The sequence below is a fragment of the Boleophthalmus pectinirostris genome, unplaced genomic scaffold (assembly GCF_026225935.1).
Source record: "Boleophthalmus pectinirostris isolate CB_2022bp ecotype Guang Dong unplaced genomic scaffold, ASM2622593v1 HiC_scaffold_6, whole genome shotgun sequence".
NCBI classification, from domain to species: domain Eukaryota; kingdom Metazoa; phylum Chordata; class Actinopteri; order Gobiiformes; family Gobiidae; genus Boleophthalmus; species Boleophthalmus pectinirostris.
The window spans coordinates 1,610,943-1,633,246 of record NW_026571447.1 but is presented as its reverse complement, the minus strand read 5'-3'; the positions used below and the strand labels follow the sequence as shown (position 1 = coordinate 1,633,246).

At 40.9% G+C, this 22,304-nt stretch overlaps 1 long non-coding RNA gene across 1 annotated transcript; it reads right to left on the bottom strand.

Moving 5' to 3' along the window:
• Nucleotides 1-12,399: 12,399 nt before the first annotated feature.
• LOC129411841 (uncharacterized) lies at nucleotides 12,400-16,667 on the bottom strand. The gene is made up of 2 exons (XR_008633459.1): nucleotides 16,025-16,667; nucleotides 12,400-12,727 (listed from the first exon to the last, which is right to left on the bottom strand). It is a non-coding gene; the product is annotated as an uncharacterized LOC129411841 (long non-coding RNA).
• Between the last annotated feature and the right edge of the window lie 5,637 nt (nucleotides 16,668-22,304).

Here is a 22,304-nt window from a genome sequence, read left to right as displayed (position 1 = left end):
GTGTGGAGGAGGAGGAGGAGTGTGAGCAGGTAAGAGGCGTTATGTCATCGTAAGAACAGAGAGTGTGTATTATTATTCAAGTGTTCTGGAGTCGCTCCGGAGGCTCAATCAAACCAAAGTCATCGATCAGTATCACGGACTTTAAACAGTTTAAACCCACTGAGCACAAACACACAATCACAAGAGACGAGCTCACACACAAGTCTCACAACAGCTCAACACTTCACACACACACTAGATACACACTAGATAGATAGATAGATAGATTGATATTAGATAGATACTATATAGATACTAGATAAATATTAGGTAGATACTAGTTATATACTAGATAGATAGATACTAGGTAGACAGATAGATACTAGATAGATACTATATAGATACTAAATAGATAGATACTATATAGATACTAGGGATGGGCATTCAATTAAATTTTCTTAATCGATTGTCGGAAGAATTAACGATTGATTATTGATTAATCATTAATGTTTTTATATTAAAATGATCATCATTATTATTACTATCTGCACTAATCTGCATAAATAAATTCAACTTTACGACATATAAACCGTAACGACTCTAGAGCCACATCAGCTGTTTGACATTATCATGTGTTTAATTCAGTTTTGTTCAACTCTCACAGAAACAAAACTTAAAACCACATCACTAATTTACATAAACTAAGCGAAGATAAAACTCCAGCTCTTGTGTCGCTGATGCAGTTCAACTTCTGTCAGATTAAAAGACATGACTCAGGTGAATACAGGTCAGTGTGACCAGATTTGCGTTTGTTAAAACCAGGACAGCGTACGGGGGGAGGGAGGTGGGGACTCGTCATCGTCATTGCGCGACTCTCACCTGGCAAAACTTTTCTCAGTGGACACCGAAACACTGTGCACATGGCCTCCCGCTTGTCCCGAACGGAATGGAAAGCGTGGAATTTCTTGTACAAGTCATCGTTGCACATCGTTCGCATTTGCACTTCAGTACGTTGCAGACTGACCAACTGTTTCTGTTTGTGTCTCGCTCCTTCTGATGCAGAGACACATGTACAGACCCGTTTGGTCACATTACACACAGCAACCTACATTCATTTTGTTGATTAAAATGAACGTAATCGATGAAATGATGTAATGATCAATTATCGATTAATTGACTAATCATGCCCATCCCTAATAGATACTATATAGATACTAGATAAATACTAGATAAATATTAGATAGATACTAAATAGATAGATACTAGACAGACAGACAGACAGACAGACAGACAGACAGACAGACAGATAGATAGATAGATAGATAGATAGATAGATAGATAGATAGATAGATAGATAGATAGATAGATGTGGGAAGGATAGTGAGAGAATAGAGGATTGAGGGAAGAGAAGAGAGACAACAAATAGGAGGAGAGAGAGGAGGATGAGAGTGGAAAAAGAGATGTAAAGAGGGGAGAGAGAGAGAGAGCGAGAGATAGAGAGAGAGAGAGAGAGAGAGGGAGAGAGGAGAGGTAATTACAGTCCATTCACAAAGCAAATGATCCAGAAATATGTGCAGAAAGACTCCTGTTATATGAGACTGAGTCCAGTCGAAATCAGGACTAAGCTAAGACTAACCCAGGACTAAATCAGGACTAAACCAGGTCTGAACCAGGACTAAACCAGGACTAAAACAGGACTAAACCAGGTCTGAACCAGGAATAAACCAGGACTTAACCAGGACTTAACCAGGACTAAACCAGGACTAAATCAGGACTAAACCAGGTCTGAACCAGGACTAAACCAGGACTAAAACAGGACTAAACCAGGTCTGAATCAAGACTAAACCAGGACTAAATCAGGACTTAACCAGGACTAAACCAGGACTAAATCAGGACTTAACCAGGACTAAACCAGGACTAAATCAGGACTAAATCAGGTCTGTCCCAGGTCTGAACCAGGACTAAACTAGTACTAATCCAGGTTTAAACCAAGTTCACATGCGTAGGTCCTGTTCGTTCACAGTGGTCTACAGGAAAAGCAGCGGTGGACAAAGAGGAGATTTGAATTGTAAATGTTGAGTGAATCACCTGTGAACCTCAGAGAATGAGGACCCTACGGAAACAACGAATTAAACCCGATTTACACCAATGAAAAGAGAGGACAGGTCACCGCGGCAACAAGCTATTAAATCCACTAATGAGGTTTAAATGAAAGGCTCTGAGATGTGGACACAAGAGTATGGATATGAGTCAGGGAGGGAGAGTGAAGAGGAGGAGGAGAGAGAGACTGACAAGCGGGGGAGGGAGGGGGAGACTGAAGAGGAGGGAAAGGACGAGAGAGGGAAGAGGAGAGGGAGAAAAGAAACACTAATGCGCTTTCTGAAATTTGGACAGTAATGTATGATGTATATGTATAATGTATGGATCAGGGAGAGAGAAAGAGAGAGAGAGAGAGTGAGGGGGGGGGGGGGAGATGAAAGTTGAAAGGCCTGAGCTGGGTCACATGTGTGATGAGGTTTAATGAAGTCTTTGATTTTTAATGAGCCCAACACAAGACCAACTACACTGGACTAAAGCAGGACTACACCAGGACTAAACCAGGACTAAAGCAGGACTACACCAGGACTAAACCAGGACTACACCAGGACTAAAGCAGGACTAAAGCAGGACTAAACCAGGACTAAAGCAGGACTAAACCAGGACTAAAGCAGGACTACAACAGGACTAAAGCAGGACTAAAGCAGGACTAAAGCAGGACTAAACCAGGACTAAAGCAGGACTAAACCAGGACTAAAGCAGGAGGACTACACCAGGACTAAAGCAGGACTAAACCAGGACTAAAGCAGGACTAAACCAGGACTAAAGCAGGACTAAAGCAGGACTACACCAGGACTAAACCAGGACTAAAGCAGGACTAAACCAGGACTAAAGCAGGACTACACCAGGACTAAACCAGGACTAAAGCAGGACTAAACCAGGACTAAAGCAGGACTAAAGCAGGACTACAACAGGACTAAACCAGGACTAAAGCAGGACTACACCAGGACTAAACCAGGACTAAAGCAGGACTACACCAGGACTAAAGCAGGACTACTCCAGGGCTAAAGCAGGACTACACCAGGACTAAACCAGGACTAAAGCAGGACTACACCAGGACTAAAGCAGGACTAAAGCAGGACTAAGCAGGACTAGGGACTAAAGCAGGACTAAAGCAGGACTTAAAGGACTAAAGGACTACACCAGGACTAAACCAGGACTAAAGCAGGACTACACCAGGACTAAAGCAGGACTAAAGCAGGACTAAACCAGGACTAAACCAGGACTAAAGCAGGACTACACCAGGACTAAAGCAGGACTAAAGCAGGACTACACCAGGACTAAAGCAGGTCTGAAACAGGACTAAACCAGACTAAACCAAAACGTTGTGCTTTGTTTGGATGTGAGTAAGTGAGTAACAACAAACAATACACTTTGTATGTCTAGTTTAGTCTTGGTTTAGTCCTGCTTTAGTCCTGATTTAGTCCCGATTTGGTCCTGGTTTAGTCCTGCTTTAGTCCTGCTTTAGTTTTAGTTTAGTCCTGGTTTAATCCTGCTTTAGTCCTGCTTTAGTCCTGCTTTAGTCCTGGTTTAGTCCTGCTTTATTCCTGCTTTAGTCCTGCTTTAGTCCTGGTTTAGTCCTGCTTTAGTCCTGCTTTAGTCCTGGTTTAGTCCTGGTTTGTCTATTCAAAATATATACAATTGTGTGTTGTGTTGCTATGGCAACATTTGTACATTTCCATCAATTTGAGACCCATGGATGGGAAATTAAATCAGCTGAATGCATCATTTTGATTTGAAATGTCATGAACTTGACCTAAAATATGTCTACAGATTTTTTTAATTTAAGCTTTTTTATTCTGAATCACAAAAACATTGGGCTTGATGCTCAGGTTCTTTATGTTATAATGTGGTGTTTAGTTCTATTGATGAAACCAGATCTCTCATTTGGGTTGATGGTTCAATGCTGAAATAAAGTGTTTCAACCTAAAATGTCTCTGGTCCAAACAGTTTCTACCTAAACCCCAGAACCTGCATCCTGACTCAGTGCTAGTGCAGCGTCTGAGGCCAAGGGAGGAAATTCTGGAGGTTGTGACTCACATGAGGCCTGTGCACATACTGAGAATGAGACACACATGGATGTGTCCAAAACACGCTCAGCTTCAGAAGAACTTCCAAGGCTCCAGCTCCTTTACAGTGTGTCTGACAGGTTTTGTCGGTTCTCTCATTTTGACTTATTTTGGTGGAATGAAAGCTGCTGTAAATATAAACAATTGTATTATTATTATAGTTTTACACCAACAAGGAAGAAAATTTGTAAAGAAAAGATGAAAAATATGTTGCAAATGACAGAAAGTGAAGAGTTCTATTTCAGACAGTCCCACACTGATAACATCACAACATCATACTGACAACATCACAACATCACACTGATAACATCACAACAACACACTGACAACATCACAACATCACACTGACAACATCACACTGACAACATCACAACATCACACTGACAACATCACAACATCACACTGACAATATCAAAACATCACACTGACGACATCACAACATCACACTCACATCACAACATCACACTGACAACATCACAACATCACACTGACAACATCACAACATCACACTGACAACATCACAACATCACACTGACAACATCACAACAACACACTGACAACATCCCAACAACACACTGACAACATCACAACAACACACTGACGACATCACAACAACACACTGACAACATCACAACAACACACTGACAACATCACATCATCACACTGACGACATCACAACATCACACTGACACATCACAACAACAACACTGACAACATCAAACAACAACAACACATGACAACATCACAACAACACACACATGACAAAACACACACAACATCACAACATCACACTGACAACATCACAACAACACACTGACAATCACAACATCACAACATCACACATGACACATGACAACATCACAACATCACACATCACACATGACAACATCACAACACACACTGACAACATCACACATGACAACATCACAACAACACACTGACGACATCACAACATCACACTGACAATATCACAACATCACAACATCACACTGACAATATCAAAACATCACACTGACAACATCACAACAACACACTGACAACATCACAACATCACACTGACAATATCAAAACATCACACTGACAACATCAAAACATCACACTGACAACATCACACTGACAACATCACAATATCAAAACATCACACTGACAACATCAAAACATCACACTGACAACATCACAACATCACACTGACGACATCACAACATCACACTCACACACATCACAACGACATCACACGACGACATCACACAAACACACTGACAACATCACAACATCACACTGACAACAACATCACACATCACACACACATCACAACTGACAACATACACAACATCACACTGACGACATCACAACATCACACTGACATGACAACATCACAACACAACACACTGACAACATCACAACATCACACTGACAACATCACAACAACATCACAACATCACACTGACAACATCACAACATCACACTGACAACATCACACATCACACTGACAACATCACAACACTGACACACTCACACTGACAACATCACAACATCACACTGACAATTCACAACATCACACTGACAACAACTCACAACACATCACACTCAACACTGACAACATCACAACATCACACTGACAACATCACAACATCACAACATCACACATCACAACATCACAACATCACACTGACAACATCAAACACTGACATCATCACAATCACACACATCACACATCACACTGACACATCACAAATCACAACATCACACTGACGACAACATCACAACATCACACTGACAACATCAAAACATCACACTGACAACATCACAACATCACACACTGACAATCATCACAACATCACAACATCACACTGACAATCACAACATCACAAACATCACACTGACAACATCACAAACATCACACTGACATCACAACATCACACTGACACAATCACACAACATCACACTGACAAATCACAACATCACACTGACGACATCACAAACATACACTGACAACATCACATCACACTGACGACATCCACAACATCACACTGACACATCACAACATCACACTGACAAACATCACACTGACAATCACATCACTCAACATCATCACACTGACAACATCACAGACATCACAACATCACACTGACAACATCACAACAGCATCACACTGACAACATCACAACATCACACTGACGACATCACAACATCACACTGACAACATCACAACATCACACTGACAACATCACAACACTCACAACATCACACTGACACACACATCACACATCACACATGACAACATCACACATCACATCACTGACACATCACAACACACATCGACATCACAACATCACACTGACAACATCACACTGACAACATCACAACATCACACTGACAACATCACAACATCACACTGACAACATCACAACATCACACTGACGACATCACAACATCACACTGACAACATCACACTGACAACATCACACTGACACAACATCACACTGACAACATCACAACATCACACTGACAACATCACAACATCACACTGACGACATCACAACATCACACTGACAACATCACAACATCACACTGACAACATCACAACATCACAACATCACACTGACGACATCACAACATCACACTGACAACATCACAACCTCACACTGACAACATCAAAACATCACACTGACAACATCACAACATCACACTGACGACATCACAACATCACACTGACGACATCACAACATCACACTGACGACATCACAACAACATCACACACATCACAACATGACAACATCACAACATCAACACAATATCAAAACATCACACTGACACATCACAAATCACAATCACACTCACACTGACAACATCACAACATCACACTGACGACATCACAACATCACACTGACAACATCACATCACACTGACGACATCACAACATCACACTGACAACATCACAACATCACACTGACGACATCACAACATCACACTGACAACATCACAACATCACACTGACAACATCATCACACTGACAACATCACAACATCACACTGACAATCACAACATCACAACAACACATCACAACATCACACTGACAACACACATCACATCACACTCACAACATCACACATCACACTGACAACATCACACATCACACTGACAACATCACAACATCACAACTGACAACATCACACACAACACACAACATCACACTGACAACATCACAACACACTCACACTGACAACATCACAACATCACACTGACACACTCACACTGACACATCACATCACAACATCAACACACTCACACTGACAACATCACAACATCACACTGACAACATCACAACATCACACTGACGACAACATCACAACATCACACACTGACAACATCACACTGACAACATCACAACATCACACACTGACGACATCACAAATCACAACATCACACTGACAACATCACACACATCACAACTCACACTGACACATCACAACATCACACTGACAACATCACAAACACATCACACTGACATCAACATCAAACATCACAACTGACAACATCACAACATCACACTGACGACATCACAACATCACAACAAACACACTGACAACATCCCACAACACACATGACAACATCACACTGACAACATCACAACATCACAACATCACACATGACAACATCACAACATCACAACATCACACTGACAACATCACAACATCACACTGACGACATCACAACATCACACTGACAACATCACACTGACAACATAACAACATCACACTGACAATATCAAAACATCACACTGACAACATCACAACATCACAACATCACACTGACGACATCACAACATCACACTGACGACATCACAACATCACACTGACGACATCACAACATCACACTGACGACATCACAACATCACACTGACAACATCACATCACACTGACGACATCACAACATCACACTGACAACATCACAACATCACACTGACAACATCACAACCTCACAACATCACACTGACAACATCACAACATCACAACATCACACTGACGACATCACAACATCACACTGACAACATCACAACAGCACAACATCACACTGACAATATCACAACATCACACTGACGACATCACAACATCACACTGACAACATCACATCACACTGACGACATCACAACATCACACTGACAACATCACAACATCACACTGACAACATCACAACATCACACTGACAACATCATCACACTGACAACATCACAACATCACAACATCACACTCACACTGAAACATCACAACACACCTGACGACATCACAACATCACACACTGACACATCAACACCTCACACTGAAACATCACAACATCACACTGACGACATCACAACAACACTGACACATCAACATCACACTGACACAATCACAACATCACAACATCACACTGACAACATCACAACATCACACTGACAATATCACAACATCACACTGACAACATCACAACATCACACTGACAACATCACAACATCACACTGATGACAACATCCCCACATCACACTGACGACATCACAACATCACACTGACGACATCACAACATCACACTCACACACACTGACGACATCACAACAACACACTGACGACATCACAACATCACACTGACGACATCACAACATCACACTGACGACATCACAACATCACACTGACGACATCACAACATCACACTGACAACATCACAGTGACCAGTGGGGGCTGGTGGTATAATTTTTTGGGGGGGTGCCAAGGCCAAAATTATAAAAATATATTGTAAATATATGCATTATATATAGACTATATAGTATTATAATGAAACAGATAATGACATTCGATCATTTTGGTCACTATTGACTGACCTATCAGAGCACAATGCACAGCCAAGTGCAGTTTAAGTTTACCTAAGTTTACGCAGCAGCACAACCTGCTCACACCCAGCCCCAACAAACACAAGGTAACACAACACGAGGTAACACAGCGCTCACACCCATCCCCAACAACATCAGCAAAACTACAATAAGAGGTATGGTCACAACATGAACACACGGCATCAGCACAGCCCCAGGTCACTTACGCATATTTAACTATAACACTATAAAACTATTTACCTGTGAGGCTCCATCTTCAGATTTGCCCCGAACTAATGAAAACAAGCCTCTTACCTTCTGCAGAGACTGAAGCAGAGGGTTTCCTCTATCCACTGCACTGTCCCATTGGTTCTGTCTCAAAAGTTTATTGTCCACAACGAAGAGATCAAACTGGTCCAAATCCTGGTCCAGTCAGGTCCGTGACGCGAGGTCCAAGAGCCGAGTGCACGAGCTGGTTGTAAAATTGTCTTAAACTCACTTCACACTTAAATCTGAAAGTTACACCAGTCCATATTAACACTAGGACACAGGTGGACTTACGTCCTCTGTGCGCTACGCCCAGTGAAACTTTTACACCGAGAAACAAGCGGGCAGAGGCGGACAGAGCAGCGAACAACGGCCCCACAACAGGTCAACATGTGTGTTCATGTTTATTCAGAACACTCCCACCCTGCGCCCCAAACACGGATTTTAGGGCTAATGTAAAGTAATGGGCACAAGCAACGTCATGACGTCACATTTTCTCCAAACTTCAGGCTCTTATAGAAACGTCCATTAGGTCGCTCTGACTCACCGCACTCATGACACTGACTCAAATGAAGTGATATGAACACATTTAACGTGATCAAAATATGTCTATGCAGATACACGTTCAATTTTAAACACAATATTAAGCATATAGCCAAATACAAAATAAAGACTTTATAATTTTTTTTTCTTCTTTTTTTTGTTCTTAATCTAGATCAAGTTAGGGAGTGCGGCGCTCTTGCGCCCCTATTGACCAGCCGCCACTGACAGTGACAACATCGCACAGACGATGACATTGCTGAGGACGTCACACTGACGTCGTCACATTGACAACATCAGAACATCACACGGACGACATCACACTGGGAGAATTCTGTCCTAAATTTGAGCACACAACTGCAGGTGTGTTTGTGATGAGGAAACTGCATTAGAACACAGATCAGTTATATGTTGCTCTTTAACCCTGTAAAGGGTGAAGCCTCAATCCCTGTGTGCTCAGTGTACACACACACACACACACACACACACACACACACACACACACACACACACACACACACACACACACACAATACACACAGGTACACACAGGTACACACACGTGGACACAGATACACACAGGTGCACACACGTGGACACAGATACACACAGGTACACACACGTGGACACAGATACACACAGGTACACACATGTGGACACAGATACACACAGGTACACACATGTGGACACAGATACACACAGGTGCACACACGTGGACACAGATACACACAGGTACACTCTGGTACACAGGTACACACACATACACACACACACACACAAATACACACAGGTACACACAGGTACACACATGTGGACACAGATACACACAGGTACACTCTGGTACACAGGTACACACACATACACACACACACACACAAATACACACAGGTACACACAGGTACACACATGTGGACACAGATACACACAGGTACACTCTGGTACACAGGTACACACACATACACACATGTGCACACAGATGCACACAGGGACACAGGTGCACACACTTTAGGCACATTGTGTGTGTGTTTCCTGGAGCCGTCAGCTCTGAGCGCTTCATAAAGAGCTTATGTCCAAACCTCACTGTTTTCTTTCATCGTGTTTTCAGGAGGATTAAAACTTGATTTATTCAGCAGAAAAAGACAGATGCAAAAACACACACGAGGGAAACGTGAGTCTGCAGTGTGTTCTCCTTCACACACGACAAGGCTGCACGTCTCTGTGACTGTCTCATTCTGGTCTTTTCATCAGAAAGATCCAAAAGTCAAATCCTTTTTTCTCTCATTTCCATCAGTGACAAGCTTCATTCTTCAACCAGCACAACATCTGGGAGGGCATCTGACACACCACAGCATCTGCAGATTATCCAGACACCTGCCCCTGTCTCACTCTAACACTCAGAGACAGGAGGACGGGAGGGCATCTGACACACAGGAGGAGGGGAGGGCATCTGACACACAGGAGGAGGGGAGGGCATCTGACACACAGGAGGAGGGGAGGGCATCTGACACACAGGAGGAGGGGAGGGCATCTGACACAGGGATAGGAGGTTGTAAGTGTAAAGTGCATTGGTGACACTGGGGTCACTCTCTTCAGTTCTGGCTCTCTGATAAAACACAGGTGTAACACAAGCTACTGAGGGGCTGCTGCCTGCTTGTCTCCATGGAGATGCCATTGCCTTGCCTGCAATGTTCCACAGTGTGGCATTAAACAGGACAAGCCACAGGTGAGATCTGTGGAGAGGAGACTCTGCTCACATGTAGAATCATGTTTTTCCAGGTCATTTTCACCTGTAATTGACTAAATGCAGATAAATGAGTTTAATGCTGTAGTGTGGGACATTCTAGACCAGGGGTGTCAAACTCATTTTGGTTCGGGGGTCGTATCCAACCTACTTTGATCCCAAAGGGGCCGGATCAGAAAACTCATGGCATATAAACCCCAAAAATAACAATAAGTTCAAATATTTGTGCAGAGAAACACAAATCACTCTCATTAAGAAAGGTCATGGTAACGGAGGGAAAAGTAACGAAGGGATAATTGTGCAAGCAAGTAGAAGGTGCAGGATTTTACATCATTTGTCAGTTTTTTTCTTCTGAATACTTTAATCATAGGTAACTATTTCTATAAAATATGTCAGTCCTTCCAAGCTAATTTTTATCATTTTAAATATTAATTTATTTATTTTTTTAAATCCTGTCCCTTCATCAACAGTTCAAAGATGGAATAACACAAGATATGATGAAATACATCCATTTATTTACATGATTTTCAGGTCTTTGACATTTGGGAACTAATTTTTGTTCCATGTTTCATACATGGTCTGTTTAAAATGTATGTAACTTCAGAACCAAAAATGGTACAGAAAAAAGGTCAACAGTTTCATAAACTAGAGTACATATGTATCTGTTGAATACATGTTTATATCAGATGCATTAACTTGAATTTTTGGCCTTGCTGTTTACTTTTGCTTGACCAGGCCCACGTGAAAAACCGAGCCATTTGTAATGGTCGTCAAATCACGTCTTTAGTGATACAGCAGAGGTGTCAAAAGACGTTGTTAGGTTTATCTAAACATTATAAACAAGAAGAAAGACAAGAGATTAATTCAGTTTTACTCATGAGGAGAACGGGCAGAGAGTGGGCATCAAAACCAACAGTCTCCACACGTTCTGATGACTCAAGGCCGTTCTCCTCTTTTTATTTCATTAGGAGGCCCTAGTTACAGAATGATAATTCTCAAGGGGAAGGGGAAACCAGCAAAGACATAATAAGAAACTGATGCAGCTATGCATAGTATAAACACATAAAACATGATTAACAATCAGGAGGTGCCTTAGGTATAGTCAGACACCATCATAACTCTTGCATGTGTGACAGTGGGAGTTGGCTTCATGTGAGGAATCATCTCGAGGTTCACAAGAGCGATAGGTCACTGCACACAGTTGTCAAACACACAGAGGTTATTCAACAAGTGACAAGTGATTGGTACATTATAAATCAAAGAATTGTAGTACATAAATGGTTAACTCATAGGCCTAGAATATCACACAAGTATTTAGCAAATATGGGATAATAAAATTATTCTGACATTTCCCTCCTGTTTATCATATATTTGCTAAAGAAGAATCAATTCGTAACTACTTCTTTCGATTTTCAGTTATGATTTCATAGTCGAGCAATTATATTTTTACACTCGGAGGTAATGTTATTTTAGTCATGTATTTCTGTGTCATGCTCAAATAGAAGTGAGAGAGCCAAGGAGGAGGAGTCCCCACTGTATGAATCATCACCAGCCAACAAATGTGCCTGCACTGCCTTATCGTCAGGATATGGGCAATTGCAGTGGTGATTAGTCTATTAAGTAATTCTCGGATGCAGGGAATACAACAACATCCACACAACGTCAATAAACCGGCGAAAATGGCTATGGAGATCAGCGCAGAGGACACAGTGGACTTGTATTTTCCAAATACATCCATCCAGTCATCCCACATGGACTGGTCAACACCAGACTGCTCTTTAAGGCGCTTGTTAAGGGTCCGTAGGCCTTCAATGGTCCTAGTCAAGCTACCATCAGATGCAGTGTTGTTAGGGATGAAGGTGCAGCACTGGTCACCAAAAATCTCACACACAGATTTCTCAGCGAGGAGCATATCTAATGCGATACGATTTTGGAACATCATCAGAGAAGTTGCTGCTAATTGCTCATGCACTGCCTCAAATCCAGCCTGGGTGTAGTTGCCTAGTTTTTGAACATTATAATGGATGTAGTTAATTCGATCAACATTTTTATTTGGTGTTACTGGAAATATAGCGGGCAAAATTGGGAAAATTTCAAAGCCTGAGGCTATTTGATCCACTGACCCCCCTCGGGACTCCTATAGCATCAGTATATGTCGGGTCAGAATCTCCTTTCCATGAAGAGGATCTCTTATTTCTAGACCATGTTTTAGGTAAGACGCTAGACATTTCATGTAGTAAATGTTTATCAGGGAGGAGATGTATGGTCGTGGGCAGCAAAAGGGACACTAAAGCACAGTATCACATTTCTCGGCAATCTATCATAAAGTTTATCTTTGCCACACCACCACCACACATCGCCTCGGGACACAGGCTGAAAGTGGTTGCTGACCTCGAAAATGTCAACACACCAGGAGGCTGTGAGATTGTCTAAACGCACACCACTTCCAGTCATGTGGATGCAAGAATAATTAGCTTTAGCGACATGTTAAGTTTATGGCTGCAGGTACTACTTTAAGTATAGGTCTAGGACCCAAACACACTACACAATCAGCTTTACGGTGTTGGCTGCTTGCTCAGCTTAGAGTAACCAATTGTTATATGTGGCTGACGTGGAACCAATCATCTGTCGTGAGTTTGTTAACCAATGCTACTTTGACTCCCCTATCATGGGTTTGTTTTTCTGTGATTGGTTCAGTCATATTAATGCTTCTGCATACAAATACTGTGAACATTGGGTCTGTGTCAGCGCTATATGCCCATAAGCAAATTGGTAGACATGGTAATTTGGGGTCTAGGTCAGTCATGGTCAGATTTAGGCCAGTGGAAGTTTTAGTCATTTTAAAAAGTTTACGGATTTTTGCTTTGTTTTTCTAATATTTTCCTCATATAGTCTGCTAAGTTAGCTTCTTCATTAATTTCCCATTCATTCCTAAATTGAGGTATTTTGTACGTTCTTCCAAATATTATTTCGTATGGGGTTAGGCCTGTGGTACTAGTAATGTTTATATACAGTTTGACTAAATCTAAACACTGGGTCCATGGTCGCCCTGTTTCTTCCATACATTTTTTCAATCTGTTTTTTATTGTACCATTCATTCTTTCTACTAGCCCAGCGCTCTGAGGATGGTATGCGCAGTGATTTTTTCAAATCGATGTGGAATAGTTTACCTATATGAGATATCAAACTCTTTACAAAATGAGTTCCATTATCACTATAGACTTTCTCTGGTAAACCAAATCTTGGTATAATGTCTTTACACAGTGCTTTAGCCACAGTCAGAGCGTCGGAATTTCTAGTTCGAAATAATTCTATCCATTTGGAGAATGCATTAATTATTACTAAACAATATTTCTTTCCTTCACTTTGATTGAGCTCAATATAATCCATATGGATTATTTCAAATGGATATTGGGCCTGTGGAAATTGTCCTCTTTTTGGTCTCAAATTTCCTTGTGAATTATGTTTAGCACAAATTAGACATGCTCTACAAAAGTTTTTTTGAGTAATTATTGAATCCATAAGTTTCGTGCCCCCCCGTAGCATAAGGCGGAGGAAGGAATGCAGCACTTACAGAAGGGCTGTCCTTCACTGGGGTAGCCATATCATGTGGGAGTTGTTGTGCAGGTGGTTGTAGTGGGCGTCTACTAGCAACAACTGTCTCATAATCTTCTTTGTTTTGGAAAAGCATTGTGTCTGCTTTCGATAGAATTTCTCTATTTTCCTGCTTTCTTTTCACACGGCTCTCTTTAAGTCTGGCTGTCTCTAACCAATTCTCTAACTCTCTAATGCCATTTTTACGCATTTTCCTTTCATTATTTTAGTTTTTTTCTATAATTTGTGCGCGCAGTGCCTCAAGGTCTGACACATCAAGTCGCCCCTCAAAATTGTATTTTGTTATCCATTTATCCAAATATTTAACGTTACTCTTGTCATTATTTTCAAGAACTTTATAATCTTTACACTTCAACCTATCTCTAGGTCTCCCTGTAGAATGTTTGTTACCCATATTAAAAGAATTTGGACCAGTCCTATCACTCCTGGGGAGGTCTCTAAGAACTGGTTTAACTTTTCTTGATTGAGATAGTGATTAAATTATCTTTGTGGTATTTCTCACTTCAACCCGTCAAGGTGGAGAAATCTTGTCTTTACATCCACAAAGACTCACTATTTCCTTTCTCAGTCGATTGGTATGAGGACAACAACCTAGTGGTTATTATCTTCCAGTCACACAACCATTCACACTCAGTTTTTATTATTTTCAGTTTTTAAATGTTTATTGATTTTCTTATTTTCTCGGCGCCAACGGAATTTAACCCGGGAGGACTCCACCGTCCTGTTTAAATGGACTTTTACTCACTAGCCTGTCAAATTACATCTAGTAGTGGGGCTCCGCCGCCCTTTCACCTATTAGAGCCTAGGATTTATAGGGTTTCTCTACGCGCAATGACCCCCAGTCACTCGCTTTTTAACAAAAGGCCTACTCACAGTCTGTTGTCTTTCTCCCTCGGTTCCCCCGTCAACCGTCAGACTCCAACCGGCGATAAGATAACCAGCCCGGAAAGGGTATGTCACCTCGTAGCAGAGGGCCGTGGCCACGGTCTTTCTGGATTCTTAACGTCCGTTGGAGTCCTCAGGTATTTTTGGGATCCGGCATCTCCACCAAGTAAATGTTAGGTTTATCTAAACATTATAAACAAGAAGAAAGACAAGAGATTAATTCAGTTTTACTCATGAGGAGAACGGGCAGAGAGTGGGCATCAAAACCAACAGTCTCCACACGTTCTGATGACTCAAGGCCGTTCTCCTCTTTTTATTTCATTAGGAGGCCCTAGTTACAGAATGATAATTCTCAAGGGGAAGGGGAAACCAGCAAAGACATAATAAGAAACTGATGCAGCTATGCATAGTATAAACACATAAAACATGATTAACAATCAGGAGGTGCCTTAGGTATAGTCAGACACCATCATAACTCTTGCATGTGTGACAGTGGGAGTTGGCTTCATGTGAGGAATCATCTCGAGGTTCACAAGAGCGATAGGTCACTGCACACAGTTGTCAAACACACAGAGGTTATTCAACAAGTGACAAGTGATTGGTACATTATAAATCAAAGAATTGTAGTACATAAATGGTTAACTCATAGGCCTAGAATATCACACGAGTATTTAGCAAATATGGGATAATAAAATTATTCTGACAGACGTCATTAAGGAAACAAGGGAGGGTCGTCAAATGTCGTCTTCATGGGGGAAAGAGTTCAACTAAATATTCAACAAACTACAAAAGCTTAAATGTACTAGTATAGGTCCACAAAAACATTCTTGCTCGACTAAAGACGTGTCCTCACAATCAATTAGCCAATTAAAAAGGGGCGTGGCCACAACATTCAAATCTATTATGATCTGATCATGTATATGACCCTGCATGAATGTTAAAACAAAAAACTATTAAGCAGATCTAAACTCATGATTCTCTCTCAAATAAAATGACAAGTGACAAATAAAAGTGTTGGCCGACTAAGGACACCACTGACCCATCGATGGACTAAAGCAGGAGTGTCAAACTCATTTTGGTCTGGGGGTCGTATCCAACCTACTTTGATCCCAAAGGGGCAGGATCAGAAAACTCATGTCATATAAACCCCAAAATGACAATAAGTTCAAATATTTGTGCAGAGAAACACAAATCTATTACAAACATCTTTTTTAATTGATGAACTCTTTCTTATTATAATATTATAATATTATGAACAACCTGAAACTTTAAGAAAAATTAAATTTCAACACCAAGTTTTAACATGAACTCGTTTGCAAATACGAATAAGTAAATTTTTGTTGTAAAATCCTGCACTCGGCTCCACTTTTCTCATGTTGGACATTTTTCTGATGAGGGTGTCACGGTCAACAGTCAAAACGATCGTCCTTTAAGAGCGTTTGGAAAGAGACAAGTCTTCATTTGTGCTGCTCTGGTGGGAGGGGCCACGTACAGAGACGCTGGAGACGCTGCTGTGATAAACACCACAGAAAACAAGATTTTAATAGAAAATATAATAAAAATATTTTAGTAGAAAATCACCCAAGGGCCACATTAACCCTCTCAGGCTCAAATTAATTTTTAGTATCAGGAAAAATCTGATATTTGGGGAAAATTATCATATGGGGTAGTAATATACAATCCTGAATTTTTTATCCTTTTATCCTAAACTAAAAAAGTACTTTGCACTTCTGGCAGGCCGTTTGTGTGTAGCCATTCTTGCACAGTCTGCATCGCCCATGTCTATCAGCATGGATGGGAAAAAAGGCTCCTGAGTTAAAAAAGGTTCATAAAATATGGATGTGGAGTAAGTAGGTCATTGGAATTTAGCTGTTGCAAATCTGCAATGCCTGCCTGGAGAGGGTTAAAGGTCTTGGGGGGCCGGATCAGGCCCCCGGGCCTTATGTTTGATACCTGTGTTCTAGACAAAGCAGGTGGTGGATCCTCCACCAGAAGTGACACAGTGCAGCTTTAAAGGCGCTGTTTTTGTATTTTTACTGTCTTAAAAGCATTTACAAATGTTTATAACAGTCTTCCTCATTTATCTTCTGCATTCAAAGCAGCTTAATTATTCACCATGATGAGTTTTCTCTACTCTGAGACCAGAGCGTCACAGTAGCCTAAGTAACAATTAGCATGCTAACACGTACTTCCTGATTATTGAACCATAAATGGCTTTACAGATGCATCAGCTGCTCATATGCTGTAGTATATCTGCCCTGAGGCAAGAGTACTAACACTAATCCATCTAAAAGAATATGAATATCATGAAAATGTTATCTGCAGCCATGTTCATCAAAATGCCAACAAATAAAGGCTTGAAGGCTTCACTCTATGTGTCATGACCAGAGACTGTATATAAATGGACATAACTAACACACTAGTCACTGCGTTCCAAACAAGAAGTTCTCATGTGGCTCTTCTGGCTCCTACTGACCCTGGCTCCCATTGACTTACATTAGAATATTGTCTCCATATCTGCTGCAGAGCCTCATCATTTTGGTCTGAAAATGGTCGTATTACAGTTTTTCTCCGATGGTTTGGCTCATTTTTTGAAACAGAAATGACATTCTTTAAACAACATGGACAAATCTCCAAACCACCTGCAGTCGTTCACAACAGAATTACATTTCTCATGTATTTCATCTAATTGTAAATGTCTTAGTTCATGTCTCAATTGTCTCAGTGCATCTTTGCACATGGTTCTGTACAAGTCTTCTACAGTTTGCACAGTGAACCCACGTTTAGCACATTTTCCAAATAAATGGATCTCGCTGATCTAAACTGATGAGTTGATTCTCAGTCTGATGGTTGTTCTCTCCAGAACATGTCAGACTGATTTCACTGTCTGAGTCATCATCTGTACAACAGTCTGTTCAACTGTCAAAATTAGTCAAAAACATAACACCATTAACACATATCTGTATTTCTTGGAATATTTGTTTCATGACAGTAATTGATCCTCAGGTGAAATTAGAACTTGACTAATGCAGGAGGAGTTTCCCACATCTCAGACGACGAATCAACCCAAATCAGACCAAATCAAAATCCCACGTGACCCGACAGGTGCTGACATGTAGATGTAGAGCTTGACCAGGGCCAGGACCATTTTCAGTTTGAACATGGAGGTACCTGGTCAAGTAAACGAACAAGGACAACTTCCCCCTCGAGGAAGAGAAAGAGGAGGAAGAAGAAGAAGAGGAGGAGGAGTGAGGATTCTTGGTGGTGGAATAGGAGGAAGAGGCTGAGGAGCATGAAGACACTGTACTGTCCCAGATGAAATTCAGGCCACAGTTATAGTCATTGTTGTCAGTCTTGTCCTCACAGTGGCAGAGGCACGTCACAGAGTTCAGTGTGATGTGTGTCACTCTGCGTCTGCCAAACCTTTCACAGAGAAAACAGATGTGTGTGGAATTACAGAACTGTACAGGAGACATGACAGTTTACAGTACTGTACATACTGGAAAACAAGACATGTATAAACTGCATCTGTGCATCACAAGTGCAAATATCCACTGGGATGTGGACGGAAATCTATGGGCGAACAGAGAGCAGCGCGTGGACGTCCAGGAGGAGGAGGAGGATGGTGTCCAGGAGATGAAGGGTGACGACTGCGACCAGTGAAAGTCTTACTCTAGTTGTGAAACTGTATTTACAGCACTGTAGGCTAGATCTCATTCTTCTTTTTTGGTTTGTGTTTATATTTGGTCAGTGTTGGGGAGTAACAGATTACATGTACGGGAGTTACGTAATCAGAGTACAAATTATGAGTAACTGTATTCAGTTACAGTTACTGTTTCCATGAGTGGTAATTGGATTACAGTTACTTTGTTGAAATAAATGGATTACACGGTGGTATTTTCCTGTTTTCACATTTTGGGCTAAACCAGGACTAAACCAGGACTAAAACCAGGACTAAAACAGGACTAAAACCAGGACTAAACCAGGACTAAACCAGGACTAAAACCAGGACTAAAACAGGACTAAACCAGGACTAAACCACATCTAAACCAGTACTAAACCAGGTCTAAACTAGGTCTAAACCAGGTCTAAACCACGTCTAAACCAAGACTAAAACCAGGACTAAACCAGGACTAAAACCAGGACTAAAACCAGGACTAAAACCAGAACTAAACCAGGACTAAAACCAGGACTAAAACCAGAACTAAACCAGGACTAAACCAGGACTAAAACCAGGACTAAACCAGGACCAAACCAGGACTAAACCAGGACTAAACCAGGTCTAAACCAGGACTAAAACCAGGACTAAACCAGGAATAAACCAGGACTAAACCAAGTCTAAACTAGGTCTAAACCAGGTCTAAACTAGGTCTAAACCAGGTCTAAACTAGGTCTAAACCAGGAATAAACCAGGACTAAACCAGGACTAAACCAGGTCTAAACCAGGACTAAAACTAGGTCTAAAACCAGGACTAAACCAGGACTAAAACCAGGACTAAACCAGAGTCAATTTGAGGAGAACAAACATGAATTTTCAGGATGTGGTTGGTACATTCATGTAGTTTTAAAAAACATGACAATATCAAGTAATCCAAAGTATTCAGATTACGTTACTCACCTTAAGTAATTTAATGGATTACATTACAAACACATTTTGGGGTATGTAATCTGTAATCTGTAGGGGAATACATTTTAAAAGTCACCTTCCCAACACTGTATTTGGTACATGTACAGAATACTCTACTGTGAAATCCTTTTTTCAGTTTTATCCATAATTGTATTGTGTTAGTTTGACCTTTGCCATAGTGACAAAACATCGAGTCATTTTGAGCTGCAGTGACACGAGGCCAAAGGGACGATGCATTTTGGGGATAATGACTCTTTATGTGAGAGAGGAGTTTAGTTTTAAAGTGTTTTGGGACAGATCTGAGCTTCTGCAGGTGATCCATGGTGTTGTGCTGAACCATCCAGGTTATTTTCCCCAAAGCTCTAAGTGGATGCAAAAGAGCCAAAGCAATTGAGAAGGATCTTTGTAATTTTGACTCTGACTCTTTAGACAGGAAAGGAATCTAGTTTTGAAGCATGAGTGAACAGTTTGGGGAGAGATATGAGCTTTTGCTGCTGAGCTGTAAAGTTGGACAGAACTATCAGACTGTTTGGCTAAATGATCTTATAGTTTTGAGAATGTCATTTCTGTTTCAAGAAATGAGCCAAACCAATGGAGAAAACTGTGACCCTGGAACTGTAATCTGATCTTTTTTCAGAATTTGAAGCACTGAAATTTCATTGTATACTTTTCAATGTGTTAAAAGTTTCAAATAAAAAAAAAAAATCTATAAAATATTGGGTGTATTTCTTTTCAAACCCTCAAATATGTGACATTAGCACTGTAAAATACGATGAAGACAAATGACCCAGCGCTCGCTTAGTCCATTTTTTTATACAGTCTTTGGCAGAGGTGGAACAAAGTCGTTTTGCAAGTCTCAACTTCTCGACCTCAAGTCCGAGTCAAGTGTCTCGAGTCACTGGCCCATAAGTCCAAGTCAAGTCCAAGTCGTCTGCGGTAAGCTTCGAGTCATTTCAAGTCTTGAAACCAAAAAAGTTTCAAATATAGCTTAGATTTTTGCAGTTTACATGACTTTGAATCTGAACTGTACTTAAAATGTCATGGTATATGAGTATTATAGAGATGCTCATTTGTCTTGACAAGATCTTAGTTTGAATCATTATGGTAAGAATGGAAAGAATTCAGATTTCAGAGTGTTTAAAAACTGTTTTTTTGTGTAGTTTGCACTGAAATGGAAGGATCATGTTCTCTGTAGTTCTGTTTTACTGTATTGTACTGTATATTACTGTATTGTACTGTATATTACTGTAGTACATTTGATGATACCACATCACAGTACTTCAGTTCCAAATCCAAAGTAACAAATAGAAAAGTGAGAGGGACATGTTTAAGTTTGTTCCTGTAAAATGAAGCACCACATGTATTAACTGTAAAGACTGTATTAACTGTCACAGGCCTCAAGTCCCAAGTCACTAACCTTCAAGTCCAAGTCAAGTCCCAAGTCTTTGTCTTTTTTATCAAGTCAAGTCTCATGTCTCCTAAAAATAGTGACTCAAGTCTGACTCAAGTCCAAGTCACAACTTGCAAGTCCCACCTCTGCTCTGTGGTCTGGAGTCTCTGGAACATAAATGAGATGAGAATGAAATATAGAACTTTTTCATATTCTAATTTTTTCCAATGGACCTGTACTGGCTTCTTTAC